Source organism: Saimiri boliviensis, chromosome 11 (genome assembly GCF_048565385.1).
Source record: "Saimiri boliviensis isolate mSaiBol1 chromosome 11, mSaiBol1.pri, whole genome shotgun sequence".
Classification (NCBI taxonomy): Eukaryota; Metazoa; Chordata; class Mammalia; order Primates; family Cebidae; genus Saimiri; species Saimiri boliviensis.
Window position 1 is genome coordinate 48,787,654 of NC_133459.1, and position 14,255 is coordinate 48,801,908.

Here is a 14,255-nt window from a genome sequence, read left to right on the forward strand (position 1 = left end):
TTCAAAAGATCAACAAACCTGAAAGCTTGTCTTTTGAAAAAAATTAATAAAATAGATAGACCACTAGCTAGACTAATAAAGAAGAAAGAGAGAAGATTTAAATAAACACAATCAGAAACAACAAAGGGGATATTAATGCTGACCCCTTAAAAATACAAACAACTGTCAGGATAGTACAAACATCTCTATGCACATAAGCTAGAAAATCTAGAAGAAATGGATAAATTCCTGGACACATATACCCTCCCAACACTGAAGCAAGAAGAAATTGAATCCCTGCACAGACCAATAACAAGCTCTGAAATTGTCAGTAATAGCCTACCAACCAGAAAAAGCCCAGGCCCAGACGGATTCATAGCTGAATGCTACCTCACGTACAAAGAAGAGCTGGTACCATTCCTGCTGAAACTATCACAAAAAATTGAAGAGGAGAGAATTATTCTTAACTCATTCTACAGGTTCAGCATCATCCTGATACCAAATTCTGGTTGAGACGCAAAAACAAAAAACAAAACAAAATAAAATAAAAACAAAACCCATTTTAGGCCAATAATATCCTTGGTGAACATCGATGCGAAAATTCTCAACAAAATACTGGCAAACTGAATCCAACAGCACATCAAAAACCTTATCCACCACAATCAAGTAGGCTTTATCTCTGGGATGCAAGTTTGGTTCAACATATGCGAATCAATAAGTGTGATTCATCACATAAACACAACTAAAGACAAAAACCACATGATTGTCTCAATAGATGTAAAAAGTGCTTTCAATAAAATTCAACACCCCTTCATGTTAAAAACTCTCAATAAATTAGATATTGAAGGAATATATCTCAAAATAATGAGAGCCATCTATGACAAACCCACAGCTAACATCATACTGAATGGCCAAAAACTCAAAGCATTCCCCTTGAAAATCAGCACAAGACAAGGATGCCCTCTCTCACCACTCTTATTCAACATAGTATTGGAAGTCCTGGGCAGGGCAGTCAGGCAAGACAAAGAAATAAAGGGCATCTTAATAAGAAGAGAAGAAGTCAAACTACCCCTGTTTGCAAGCGACATGATCTTGTGTCTAGAAAAATCCATAGTCTCAGCCCAAAAGCTCCTTAAGTTGATAAACAACTTCAGCAAAGTCTCAGAATACAAAATAAATGTGCAAAAATCACTAACATTCTTATACACCAACAGCCAAAGCAAGTACCAAATCAGGAACACAATCCCATTCACAATTGCCAAACAAAAAATGTATACAATACCTAGGAATACAGCTAACCAGGGAGGTGAAAAACCTTTACAATGAGAACTATAAAACACTGCTCCAAAAAAATTAGAGATGACACAAACAAATGGAAAAAATTCCGTGCTCATCAATAGGAAGAATCAATCTCATTAAAATGGCCATAATGCCCAAAGCAATTCATAATTTAATGCTATTCCTATTAAACTATCATTGAAATTTTTCACAGAACTAGAAAAAAGCTATTTAAAAATTCACATGGAACCAAAACAAAAAACGCCTAAAGAGTTAAGGCAATCCAACCCCACTCAAACTATGCTACAGGGCCACAATAACCAAAACAGCATGGTATTGGTACAAAAACAGACACATAAAGTAATGGAACAGAACAGACAGCTGTGGCCTAGAAATAAGGCCACACAGCTACAACTATCGATATTCAACAAAGCTGACAAAAACAAGCAATAGAGAAAGGATTCCCTGATCAATGAATGGTGCTGGGATAACTGTCTACCCATATGCAAAAGATTGAAATTGGATCCCTTCTTTATTCTATATACAAAAATTAACTCAAGATGAATTAAAGACTTAAATGGAAAACATATAAAATCCCTGGAAGACAACCTAGGCAATACCATTCTGGACTTAGATTTCATGATGTAGACACCAAAAGCAATTGCAATAGAAGCAAAAATTGACACATGGGTTCTATACACACTAAAGAGCTTCTGGACACCCAAGGAAACTATCAACAGAGTGAACAGACAACCTAGAGAATGGGAGAAAATTTTTGCAAACTGTGCATCTGACAAACGTCTAATATTCACAGTAATGGTATCCACAGTAGAATCTATCAGGAACTTAAACAAATTTACAAATAACAACAAACAACCCCATTAACATGGGCAAATGACAAGAACACTTTTCAAAAGAAGGCATACATGGCAGCCAACAGTCATGAAAAAATGCTCAGCATCACTGATCATTCAAGAAAAGCAAATCAAAACCACAACAAGATACCATCTCACACCAAACAGAATGCCTATTATTAAAAAGTCAAAACACAACAGATACTGGCATGGTTGTTAAAAAAAAAAAAAAAAAAGAGAGAGAATGCATATACGTGTTGGTGGGAGTGTAAATTAGTTCCTTGTGAAAGACAGTGTAGCAATTAGTCAAAGACCTAAAGGCAGAGATACCATTTGACCCAGCAATCTCATTTCTGGGTATATACCCAAAAGAATATAAGTCATTCTATCATAAAGACATGCATGCCTTCACAGGTTCATTGCAGCACTATTCACAATAGTAAATACGTGGAATCAACCTAAATGCCCATCAACAGAAGACTGGACAAGGAAAATGTGGTACATGTATGCTATGGAATACTATGCAGCCATAAAAAGAATGAGATCTTGTCATTTGCAGGAGCATAGGTGGAGTTGGAGGCCATTATCCTTAACAAACTAACTCAGGAACAGAAAATTAAATACCACATGTTCTTACTTATAAGTAGGAGCTAAATGATGAGACCACATGGACACACAGAGGGAAACAACAGACACTGGGGCTTATCTGAGGATGAAGGTTGGGAGGAGGGAGAAGAGCAGAAAAAATAACTAATGGGTACTAGTCTGAGTACCTGAGTGATGAAATAATCTGTACATCAAATCCCCATGACAAGAGTTTACCTACATAAAAAACCTGCACACATGTATCCCTGAACTTAAAAGTTAAATAAAAAAATAAAAACAAATTTTCCTCACTATGCACACAGCTTCATTTGCCTGGTATAGTCTGTTTCACTGTTATAACTACACTTGGCAGCATTTTTTTATAGATAAGGAGAGATTGAAAAGAATGAATAATTCTTTTTCTAAAAAGATGCAACAGAATTTTTTTATTGTAAATTGACGATTTATAATTGCATAAATTCATGGGTTTTAAAGTGATGTCATAAATTGTGGATACAATGTGGAATAATTAAATCAAGCTAGTTAACATATCCAATACTTCAAATACATTTCTGTGATGAGAACATCAATTTTGAAATGTATAACACTCCGTGAAGTATATGTACCACACTGTACAACAGAAGTCAAAAAAGTATAAAACATATTCTTTCTGTCTGAGATTTTGTAACCATTGACCATCATTAAACTTTTTTTTTTTTTTTTTTTGAGACAGTCTCACTCTGTCACCCAGGCTGGAATGCAGTGGCACAATCCTGGCCCACTGCAACCTCTGCCTCCTGGGTTCAAGCAACTCTCCTGCCTCAGCCTCCCCAGCAGCCAGGACCCCAGCTAACCTCCCCAGCAGCCAGGCATGCGACACCATATCCAGCCAACTTTTTCCCTATTTTTAGTAGATATGGGGGTTTGTCATGTTGTCCAGGCTGGTCTCAAACTCCTGACCTCAGGTAGTCAGCCCATCTCAGCCTCCCAAAGTGTTGAGACCACAGGCATGAGCCATCATGCCTCGCCTAAAATTTTTGAGACAAAATATCAATTTCAAAATAGTATCCAAAAGTGAGCAGGCCATGCATGGTGGCCCACACCTGTAATCTCAGCACCTAGGGAGGCCGAGACGTATTTTTCTGTACTAAAAATACAAAAGTATTTGTCTCCACTAAAAATGTCCACCCAAAACAAACAAACAAACAAAAAAACATTCTTGGCATGGTGGTGCATGCTCGAAATCCCAGCCATTTGGGAGGGAGACTGAGGAGGCAGGAGAACCGCCTGAATGTGGGAGGCAGAGGCTGTAGCAAGCTGAGATCACATCACCACACCCCAGCCTGGGCAACAAGAGTGAAACTTTGTCTAAAAAAAAAAAAAAAAAAAAAAAAGGAGTGAGCATGTTTAACCATCCTCAGCTCATACTAGATCAAATAGGTCAACAGAATAATAATTCATAACAAGAGAATGTTGATCAAAGAAAGGCAAAGGAACTGTGTTTTGTAAGAATTAAAATCGAGGGACTCCATAATCATCTAGCATCCATTCAGTGTTGTATCTATGGTTAGAAATGTACATAATAGGAACTCCAGGAATCTTAAGGATTCTTCTTTAAAGGTGTGGTCAACTGTGGCCACAATGTAACACTTACGCTGAGTTACCCTTTGTACTAAGCAGTCATCTGCATGGGTGCCTTTGTGTGTACATAGTAATGGTTGGATCCAAATCTTGGATCCTTGGCGATCATTAGAGCCACTCAATACTTCTGCCCCAATTTCTCAATTTCAACCATTACACAGTCAGTTATACAAGGGTTACACTTGGCATATAGACAGTACAGTTTGGTTTTTATGGAAAAGTTAACTAAGTTGGTATCAAGGAGGATGTGGTAAGGTGGGACCAGCTGTATATTATATTGGAAAAATAAGCAGAAAGGATGTTGGGGAACTTCTTTTTCCTTTAATGTGCTGGGATCTTTCTTTTCTTTCTTTTTAGGTTTTAATCTATCATATTCTTTAATCTTCTGATCTCTGAGGCTAAGAATTCGCTTCATGGCGCATACTTCCTTGTTTCTTTTGCTTCCCCATGGTCACGCCACACTCCTTTTTCTTCCGTAATCACCAACCGAATGGATAATTTTTAAACAAAGTTTGAACAAATGTCACATATTCAAAACACTTCTGAAAATGTGAACACCATAAAAATTCAGAGAACAATTATACAAGAGACACATAAAGATTTGAGATTAATATCTCCCACTTTTACCTGAACTGCACCATGCATACCAAACAAAAATATTGCACCTCAGAATTCACACTTTGTTCTACTGTTTTAAATTTTTAACATAAATAAAACCTCTAAGAAGGCACATAAGTAACAGATTTAAGTAACTCAGGTTCTGATTCTTCACCTTCAACTCACTAAACTATCATCATTTATTTCCTATCTACCATTTAAATAGGAATATGTAGTACAACAGAGATTGGAGGAATGAACTGCACCCTAAGCAAGCGCCCACTGTTCCAAAACTTTACAAACTTACTCCTGAAATAAATGTGGCTCCACACATGAGTCTACAGCTGAGTCTACATATGTTAGAACTGACTGTTGAACTGGGATTTCTCTGAATTAACTTCCATGTAGAATACAATGCTTAGTGAAGGATATGTAAGTGATCATTTGGTTCTAGTTCCAGTTAAGATGAAGTAGGCACACTCCACCCTGTCTCTCACATTGAATGCAACAAAAAATCCTGAAAAGAATGCATGAAGCAGCTATCTGAAGACTCTGAAAAGTAAATGGTAACAAGAGGATTGGAAAAGGAAACCAAAAGTTGAAGAATCATTACTATAGTGGTGAGTTTTCTTGGTTTTTATTCCTTTAATATATCCCAGCCTGGACTTAGAGGCAGCCTGAATCCCAGAACACCATATCCAGTATCAATACCATAAATACTGTAGTTAAATGCTACAAATATTTAACGGGGAAAGACTGAAAACTTTGCACTCCAAAATGGGACAAAGCAAGAATCTCTACTCTCATCATTCCTATTCAATACTGAGATAAAACTATCCTTCCTTACAGATGACATGATTATCCATGTAGGAAATTCCAAGGAATACCCAAATGAAGTGCCTATCAATAATAAGTGAATGTAGCAAAGTTGCTTGATACAATGTGGGCATTCAAATATGAAATGTCCATCTACATAATAGCAATGAACAATTGAAGACCAAATAGGTATAAATCTTTTCAAAAATAAAAATAAAAAAGAAAAGAAAAGAAATAAGGGGCTGGGCATCGTGGCTCACACCTGTAATCTCAGCACTTTGGGAGGCCAAGGTGTGCGGATCACTTGAGGTCAGGAGTTCAAGACCAGCCTGGCCAACATGATGAAATTCTATCTCTACTAAAAATACAAAAAATTAGCCAAGAGTGGTGGTGCACACCTGTAATTCCAGCAACTCAGGAGGCTGAGACAGGAGAATCACTTGAAGCCAGGGGGCGAGAGTTGCAGTGAGCCAAGGCTGTGCCATTGCACGCCAGCCTGGGCGACAGAGCCAGACTTCATCTCAAAAAAAAAGGTATCATTCTTTCTTGCAGGTTGAAGTATAGTTGTGCAATCATAGCTCACTGCAGCCTCAAACTCCTGGGCTCAAGCTGTCTTCCTACCTCAGTCTCCTGAGTAGCTGTGATTACAGGTACAAGTCACCACAATTGATAGAAACAGGTATAAATCTAACGCATGCTCAGAATCTGTATGCTGAAAACTACAAAATGCTGATAAAAATAAATTAAGAATCTAAATGGAGGGAAAATATATCAAGTTTATGGGTTGGAATACTCAATATAGTGAGAATTTTAACTCTCTCAAAATAGATCTGTAGGTTTGACACAATTCCAATAAAAATCCCAGAAGTTGTTTTTATAGATATAAACAAGCCTATTCTAAAATTTATATGGAAAGCCAAAGGAACAAAAATAGTCAAAAAAAATTGAAAAAGAATAATAAAGTTGGAGAATTCATGGTACCCACTTTTAATATTCTAAATCTAATCAAAACAGTATGGTATTATTCAGAAAACATAAAAGGAATAGCCTAAGGAACCCACTTAGATTAGATTAGATATAATTAGAGCTAACAAATTAATTTGGTAAGCTTGCAAGATACTAGGTCAATATACATAAATAAATCATATCTCTATACATTTGCAAAGAATAATCCAAATATGAAATTAAAGAAACAATTTATTTTACAGTAATATCAAAACCAGTAAAATAGTAATATATTTAGCAAAAGAAATGCAAAAAGTGGAAACAATCCAAACATCCATCAACTGATGAATGGTTACATCAACAGTAACCATGTATATGTATATATGTATATGTATATATGAATATTATTTGGCTATGAAAAGGAATGATGAACTGATGCATAATACAACATGGATAAACCTTGAAAACATTTATGCTAAGTGAAAGAAGCCGTCACAAAAGGCCATATGTTGTATGATTCTATTTATATGAATTGTTCAGACTAAACAAATTTATAGAGACAGAGAGTAGATTAGAAACAGAAACTCCTCAGGGATTGGGGAGATATTTACCTGGAGAAGGGAAAACCTATGATCACATGAAAGCCTGTTTGTGAATGTTTATAGCAACCTGATCTATAAGTACCAAAAACTGAAACAACCCAAATGTCCTGTAACTATGAATGAATAAACAAATACTGGTAGATCAATGCCATTGAATACTATTTAGCAATAAAAAAGAGTGAACTAATGACACATGCAACAACTTAGATGAATCGCAAAGGGATTATGCTAAGTGAAAGAAGCCAGTCTCAAAAGGCTACATACTGTCTGGTTTCATTTGTATAACATTCTGGAAAAGAAGAAACTGTAAAGACAGAGAACAGATCAGTGGTTTCCAGGGAGTAGGCAAGGGAGAGGGTTTGATTATAAAGGGGCAGCACGAGGAAGTTTTCTGGGGTGACAGAACTGTTCTGAATCCTGATTATGATGGTGGTTAGACTAATCTATACATACGGTCAACCTTTTAGAAATGTACTATGAAAAAATCAATTTTACTGCATGTAAACCAAAAAGAATACTTGTGACAATTTGAGATATATGTAAATAAAGAAATATATACAGTGTTTGTGTCTGTGTGTGTGTGTTTGTGTGTATACACACACATAATTTAAACTCAACAATCACTGAGGGAATTGTTTAGAATTTAGGCCACCAACAAAAGTTTTTTTGAGGTGAGAAATATTTTATCTCTGACATTGTTCAGAATTGATGGGAAATGTTAACAATTTAAAAAGTAGTCTGGCCTTGGTGGCTCACGCCTATAAACCCAGCATTTTGGGAGACTGAGGCGGGAGGATCACGAGGTCAGGTGACCAAGACCATCCTGGCTAACACAGTGAAACCTCATCTCTACTAAAAAAAAAAAAAAAAAAAAAAAAAAAAAAAAAAAAAAAAAATTAGCTGGGCGTGGCGGCACACACCGGCAGTCCCAGATACTCAGGAGCCTGAGGCAGGAGAATCGCTTGAACCCGAGAGGCAGAGGTTGTGGAGAGCCGAGATCATGCCACTGCACTCCAGCCTAGGCGACAGAGCGAGACTCCGTCTCAAAAAAAAATAATAAAAACAGACCAACTTTTAGTATTATTATTGTTTAAAATTCTCTACAAACAATGAGCCTTCTCTAGGAAGGCAATGGGTCCCACCATTACCACCCTGGTATGTCTCTCCCTTTTGTGATTCTAGAATAGAAGCCCTTAGGCACAGAGAAACTAATCTTGGAAGTTGGAAATCTAGTAGACTAAAAGGTCCAAGGGTTATGGGTGGGGCTCTGACAGTGTCCGTTATAGGGAACCAAATCCTGGTTTGAACAAATCAATTGTAAAATTTAAAAAGTATGTCCAACTAGGGCAATTAGGTAAATTTTAATATAAATTGAGTATTAGGTTATATACAGGAATTATTTTTAATATTGATAGTATACTCATGTTCTGTGGCTTTGTAAGAAAATATCCTCATGTTTTAGAGATGAGGTATTCATATTGAGGTATTTCACAGTGACATTTCACAATGTCTGCAATTTGCTTTTAAATAAACCAAAGAAAAACCAAGGTGAAATAAATAGGACAAAATGTTAACTATCATTAGAGTTACGTAATTAGTATACAAAGATTCAGATTTATTGTACTGTTCTCTACTTTCTTATACACTTGAAATTTTTCATAATAAAAAGTTTTCAAAATAAAAAAAACTTTGGAAAAGCATTTCTTAGTGCCAGAACCACTGAACTCTCACTCTAATAAAGATCCCATGGCCCTGTTACGGCACATCACAAGATGCTGAATCAAAGAATACCTACAGCATCTCAGTAGCCTTTGGAAAAGAAAATAGAAAAACAAGTAACATCTTTCTAAAGCTCCTACCGTAAAATGCTAAGACAAAGACTACATAGGGCTGAAATGGGCAAACATTCAGCTATCATCAAAGTTTGATTTTCCAGTAGGTCCCCTTCCCCATTGGTTCTGGGATGGAAAGATGACAAAAGTCTAGTCCATGAGTCAGTTCCAAGATGTTGTTTAACTACTGGGAGAGAAAGCAGAATGCAAGCCTGAAGCCAATGATACCCATGTGCACGTCATTTGGAGACAGTTTGCCTGACATGAAGACAACTTAGAGTACAGCTGATCTAAGAGATGGAGAAAAGCAGTTCAGCCGACGGTGTTTGAGCACCTGGCTCCGACTCTTCCTGAGATGCACTGGACATTTTAGTTGTAAATGTCTATGATTATGATCATTGTCATTATGAAGAAGAAAAAAGGAGAAAATTCCTCCTTTTTAAGTCAGCGTGACTTGTTTGTCAATCACTTGCAAATAATTGACTCTTGTCACATTCTCTGACCTCTGCGATTAGGTCATAAAAGGCCATGTAGCTTCCACTTTGCTCTCTGGGACATCTGCCTTGGAACCCTGAGTCAACATGTAAGAGGTCTGATATCTTGAGGATACCATGATGGAAGGACTACAGGTAAGTGCTCCAATCAACTGCCCAGCTGAGCCCGGCCTTCCAGCCATCCATTCCAAGCAATCAGATGTGTGACTGAACCTGTCTTGGGGTCTCCAGACCAACACATCTACTGGCTGAATACCACCAAGAGATCTTGGTCAATGATATATGAAACAAAAGATGATGCAGCCAAGCTCTACTCAAATTCCTGGCCCACAAATGATACAATAAAATGGTTATTGCTTTAACCACTATATTTTGGGGTCATTTGTCATGCAACAATAGTTAACAGGAACAGGCAGCCAGAAGGGTGCAACTAAACTGGGCAATGGCAGATGCAGTTTTTAACGGGGCCTGAAGTTTTAGGATAGAAGCCACTTGACTGTGTGCACAAAGTGCAAGACCTTGAGAGGAACATGCCAGGTATGCAGCCCTGAAGTTTAAGCTTCATTGGTTCACCTGTGAAGCTGGACCCTAGGGAAGGCGAGGAGAATCCTTAAAGAAAGGGAAAAAGAGGAGAGCCTTCCAGGCAGAGGGGACCTGTATGGGCAAGGCACAGTCTGTTATGTAGGTCTGAGGAGCACAGTGTGGCTAGAGGGCAGAGGCATGGGGAGGCAGGAGTGAGCAGACAGGGAGAGGGGAGAAAAGCAGCTGACACTACAGCTTCAGGGAGCAGAGGGCAGAGACAGGTTGAAAGGGACTTGTAGAGGTGGGGAGCCCTGACATTTAAGATCTGGTGTCACAATTAACTCAAGGACAGGCTGTCTGCCTCAGAACAATGACCTTAACAGGGTGCAAAATTTTAAGAGAATGATTTTAAGAGGCCAATCCTCTTGGCACCAAGAGACATGATGAGAGGGTCTCAACAGTTTCCCAGGCCCATAGCCTCCACTGAGGGAGTCCTTTGTCCTCTGGGGGACAGGGAGCTGGGCCACTTCATTCTTCCCAAGGTAACAGCTGACTCTTTTTTACCATATGGTGTCCATGCTGAGAAGACCTATCAGTTCTTCAAACTCTGAAGCTGAACACTAAGCTTTTTTTTAATGCCCTCCAATCTTGTCTCTTCTCCAGGTGGGAATCAGCCCTCTTCCTCCCTTACTCCCCACACTGCATCAGCAGTGGGTAGTTTGGCTCCTAGCAGTTCTTGAAGGGGCCCTCTTCTCTCCCTCTCCCTTTTTCCACTGATCCCTTTTTGGCTGTACCATTTGTCATGGCTCCTGAGAGAGAGGTTGGGCCTGTTTCTAAATAGTCTAGCAAATATAGATGCAAATCTTACCAGGTCTTATTGTCAACAATTCCCAGTACTGAGGTCCAGGCCCATTTTCTGGCACTCAAGGTTCTCAGCGATCTAACCTCAGACTCTGTGCAACCTCAACAGACTGTCTGCACCTCCTTCCTTTCCATCTGCTAGTCCAGCGGCACCCCTGACTGCCTCCCCAACTTCCTACCACAGATCACAATGCTGCCCCTCACCAACCCCCTCAGGACTCTGAGGCATTTCAGAATCACACTCTCCCATCTGTCTGCGTGGCCCCTTGCCCTGGGCGGGGTGTCTCCCATAATCTGTGACACTTAGAGGGCTCAGAAGCCCCATTTGATCCAGTCACTGGATCCCTCTGAGCTGCTGACTCCTTTGTTGGATGGGACCACAGCTTCCACACCAAAAAAATTGAGATTTGTAATAGTGAACACCTAGTGAGCAAGCATTGAGCTGAGAGCTTGTGCATATTATTTCATTTACTCCTTGCAGCACCCAGAGAGGCAGACCCCACTCTTCCACTATTTAATTGAGGCAGAGTGCCTTGCAGAAGTGGCCTTTCCCTGGACAGACCTCCCTTGTGTGCACTTGTGTATCCCAGGGTCCTAGAACTGGACCTGGCATGCAGTAAGTGCTTTGCAAATATTTGCTGACTGAAGTAATCAGAGAACGAACAACCCTAGCCAGAGACTGAGCCTGGACTCCCATCTCTAGGGTCTTTCTTGCCCACTGAGCAGGATTCTGCTGGGGAATATGGTTGGTACACGACTTGGCACACAGTAGGTGCTCAGTAGTGTGTCGCTGCTGCTGCTGTGCAGGGGGGTGGGGCGCGGAAGGGGAAACGACGGTTTCTACTTCAAGTCTGTCTCCCCTACCAGTCCGGGCTACCCGCAGCGGCCTGCGTTCGCATCCTCCCAGTGCCCAGGCCGGGTCAGCTCCAGCTTGCTTGAGGAAGCGTTCGGGAATAAACGTGGACAATTGCGGTCAGGAAGGGGACTCCAGCTTCCCTTTCTCTCAAGAGGAAAAGAGGTAACGCTGCCGCCGCCGTTGCCCTGTCCTTCGAGGGTGCGAGCGCCACCGGCAACCGGGTTACCCCACACTCCTCCCTAGCGCTAATCCCAGCGGGGTTCAGCCCGCCGTCCTCTTCTGCCGGCTGCGGAAGCTCCCAGAAGCAGTCTCACTCGCCCCCCGCCCCTGCCCCCGACACCAGGCCAGAGAGCAGGCCAGAGAGTCCGGGGCTCAGATTCTGGCTCCTTGGGGCCTGGGTGTGCGACCCCAGGGGAGTCATTGCGGGTCTCTGAGCCTCCCTGTTCCTGCCTGTGCAATGGGCAGCGGGGCAGGAAAGCACAGTGGGCGCAGGACGTTCCCAGGCGCCGAGGGCTGTGACTGACCGACCTGTGCTTCCACAGCGGGGCCTGGTTGGTGGAGACGCTCTGCGCCGGTAAGGGAGAACCTCGGGCGCCCCACTGCCCTACTCCCGGAGCGCCCACCGCTCACGAAGCCTCCCTGAGCGCTACCGGAAGGTGCTGACAGCCTGGAGCTGAGGCCTGGGCGCTCCCGGCATGCCGCTTCTCTCTGGGCCTCCTGTGTTCACGGAAGGGGAGTTTCCGCAAACCGCCCACGCTCGGCTAGCAGACCCCGCATCATGAGAGAAGACCCTCCGGGGCGGTGGAGAGGCGAGGAGATCCAGGGTCCCGGAAGGTTGGACAAGTCCCTGGACCAGATGGCCCTCAGTTTCCTCCTCTGTAAAATGTGGCCGGTAATAAGCAATTCTCTAGAGATCCACCCTGCTTTGCTGGGAGGATGAACTAATATAATGGTCTTGAAGTCTGTGACGCTCCAGATGTTCTTGGGAATGAGTAACGCGGGTCCACAGGCCGCCCTCTCCGGTCGGCAAGAGCACCGCTGGGAACCGAGGAGCCTCGGGGGACCCAGGGTAGGTCCTTCCCGAAACCAAGAGATCCAGGGCGTTCTTAGCTCCACCTTGGGTGCTGTGGGGCAGAGGACGGAGATGAGGCGGCCAGAACCGCCCTGCGAAGCGAGGCTGGGAGGCTCCGAAGGCCTGGAGTAGTGGGAGCGCACAGGGGCTTTAGCGGGCGCGGCGGCCAAGGGCAAGAAAGTTTACACTCTCAGAAGCTCCCGCACGCTTCCCCCCATCCCCCGCCTTCCTCTTTTCTTTCTAACTCTTCTCTCTCCTCTCTCCCTCTTTTTTTCCCCTTTTTACTCCCCTTTTCGTCCACCGCTCTTGCCGGCATCTTTCTTCTCTGGGTCCTTCTCCCCCACTTTCATCTCTTCGCGCTCGTACTTCATCACCAGACAGCCAAACCCCCTTTCCAATTAAAGTGGAATTAGGCAACTCAATCAAATTAGTTCCCCATTAAAGCCCCTCTTTATTAAACCGTTTTCTTGTCCTGCTATTAAGTTTCACTGCCTGGCGGAACTCGAGCCGGCCCCAGAAGTTTACCTTGGGATGTCGCCGGACCCAGCCGAGGGGAGGAGTCACTCTTTTCCTGGAGCGGGGGAGTCACTCTGCGGGGAGCGGGAGGGAGGGGCTGGAGGTTGAAGGAGAGGGTCGGCCAAGGAGCTGCTAATTTGCTCAGCCCGACGTGAGGAGGGAAGGTGAAAAGGGTGAGAGACGAGGTCTAGCTCGAAGTCGCGTCCTCGCGGCCACTCTTCCGTATTACACTGCTTCAGGGAAGGCAGCATGCCACTCCCAACACTCACGACCCCATAATAACTCCCAGGCAGTAACCCTTGTCAGGAGAATGGCAGCAGTCACTCCGCTCAGCCGTCGCCTCCGCTGCCTGTGGTTCCAACCCTGAGATGGGGCGCGCACTGTGTGCGACCTGAGCTATGCCCAAATCTGCACCCAGAAAGGAGCGGGAACTGGGCCCCAGCCTTGCAAGATCCCTGTGAAGGCTCAGGCCCGCGATCTAAAAACTAAGAGCCCTGGCAAGGCGACCTCTCAGCAGCCTGCGCGCCCAAGCTGGGGTACACGCTGGCTTCTAGCTGCTCAGCGGTCGCGGATCCTTCGGGAGTTGTGAGCCCCGCGCCACTCTGGTAGAACAGGTCCTCCCCGGTACCACAGGAAGTTTTCTCTCCCAGTCTCCCCGAGGGTCGCAGCTCTCGCGGGACCTCGGTCACGCATCTCCTTAACACCGCGGCCTGAGCGGGAAATCAAGACCTCCCCCACTGCCCCCCGCCCCCCGCCCCGCGCCTCCCCACCCTCCACTTCTCGAGGAGCGGGATGGGATTCCGCA

The 14,255-nt window shown here is 42.9% G+C and overlaps 1 pseudogene; it reads right to left on the reverse strand.

Annotated features, from left to right (window-relative positions):
- Nucleotides 1–4,208: 4,208 nt before the first annotated feature.
- Nucleotides 4,209–4,789, reverse strand: LOC101042422 (rRNA-processing protein FCF1 homolog pseudogene; annotated as a pseudogene).
- Between the last annotated feature and the right edge of the window lie 9,466 nt (nucleotides 4,790–14,255).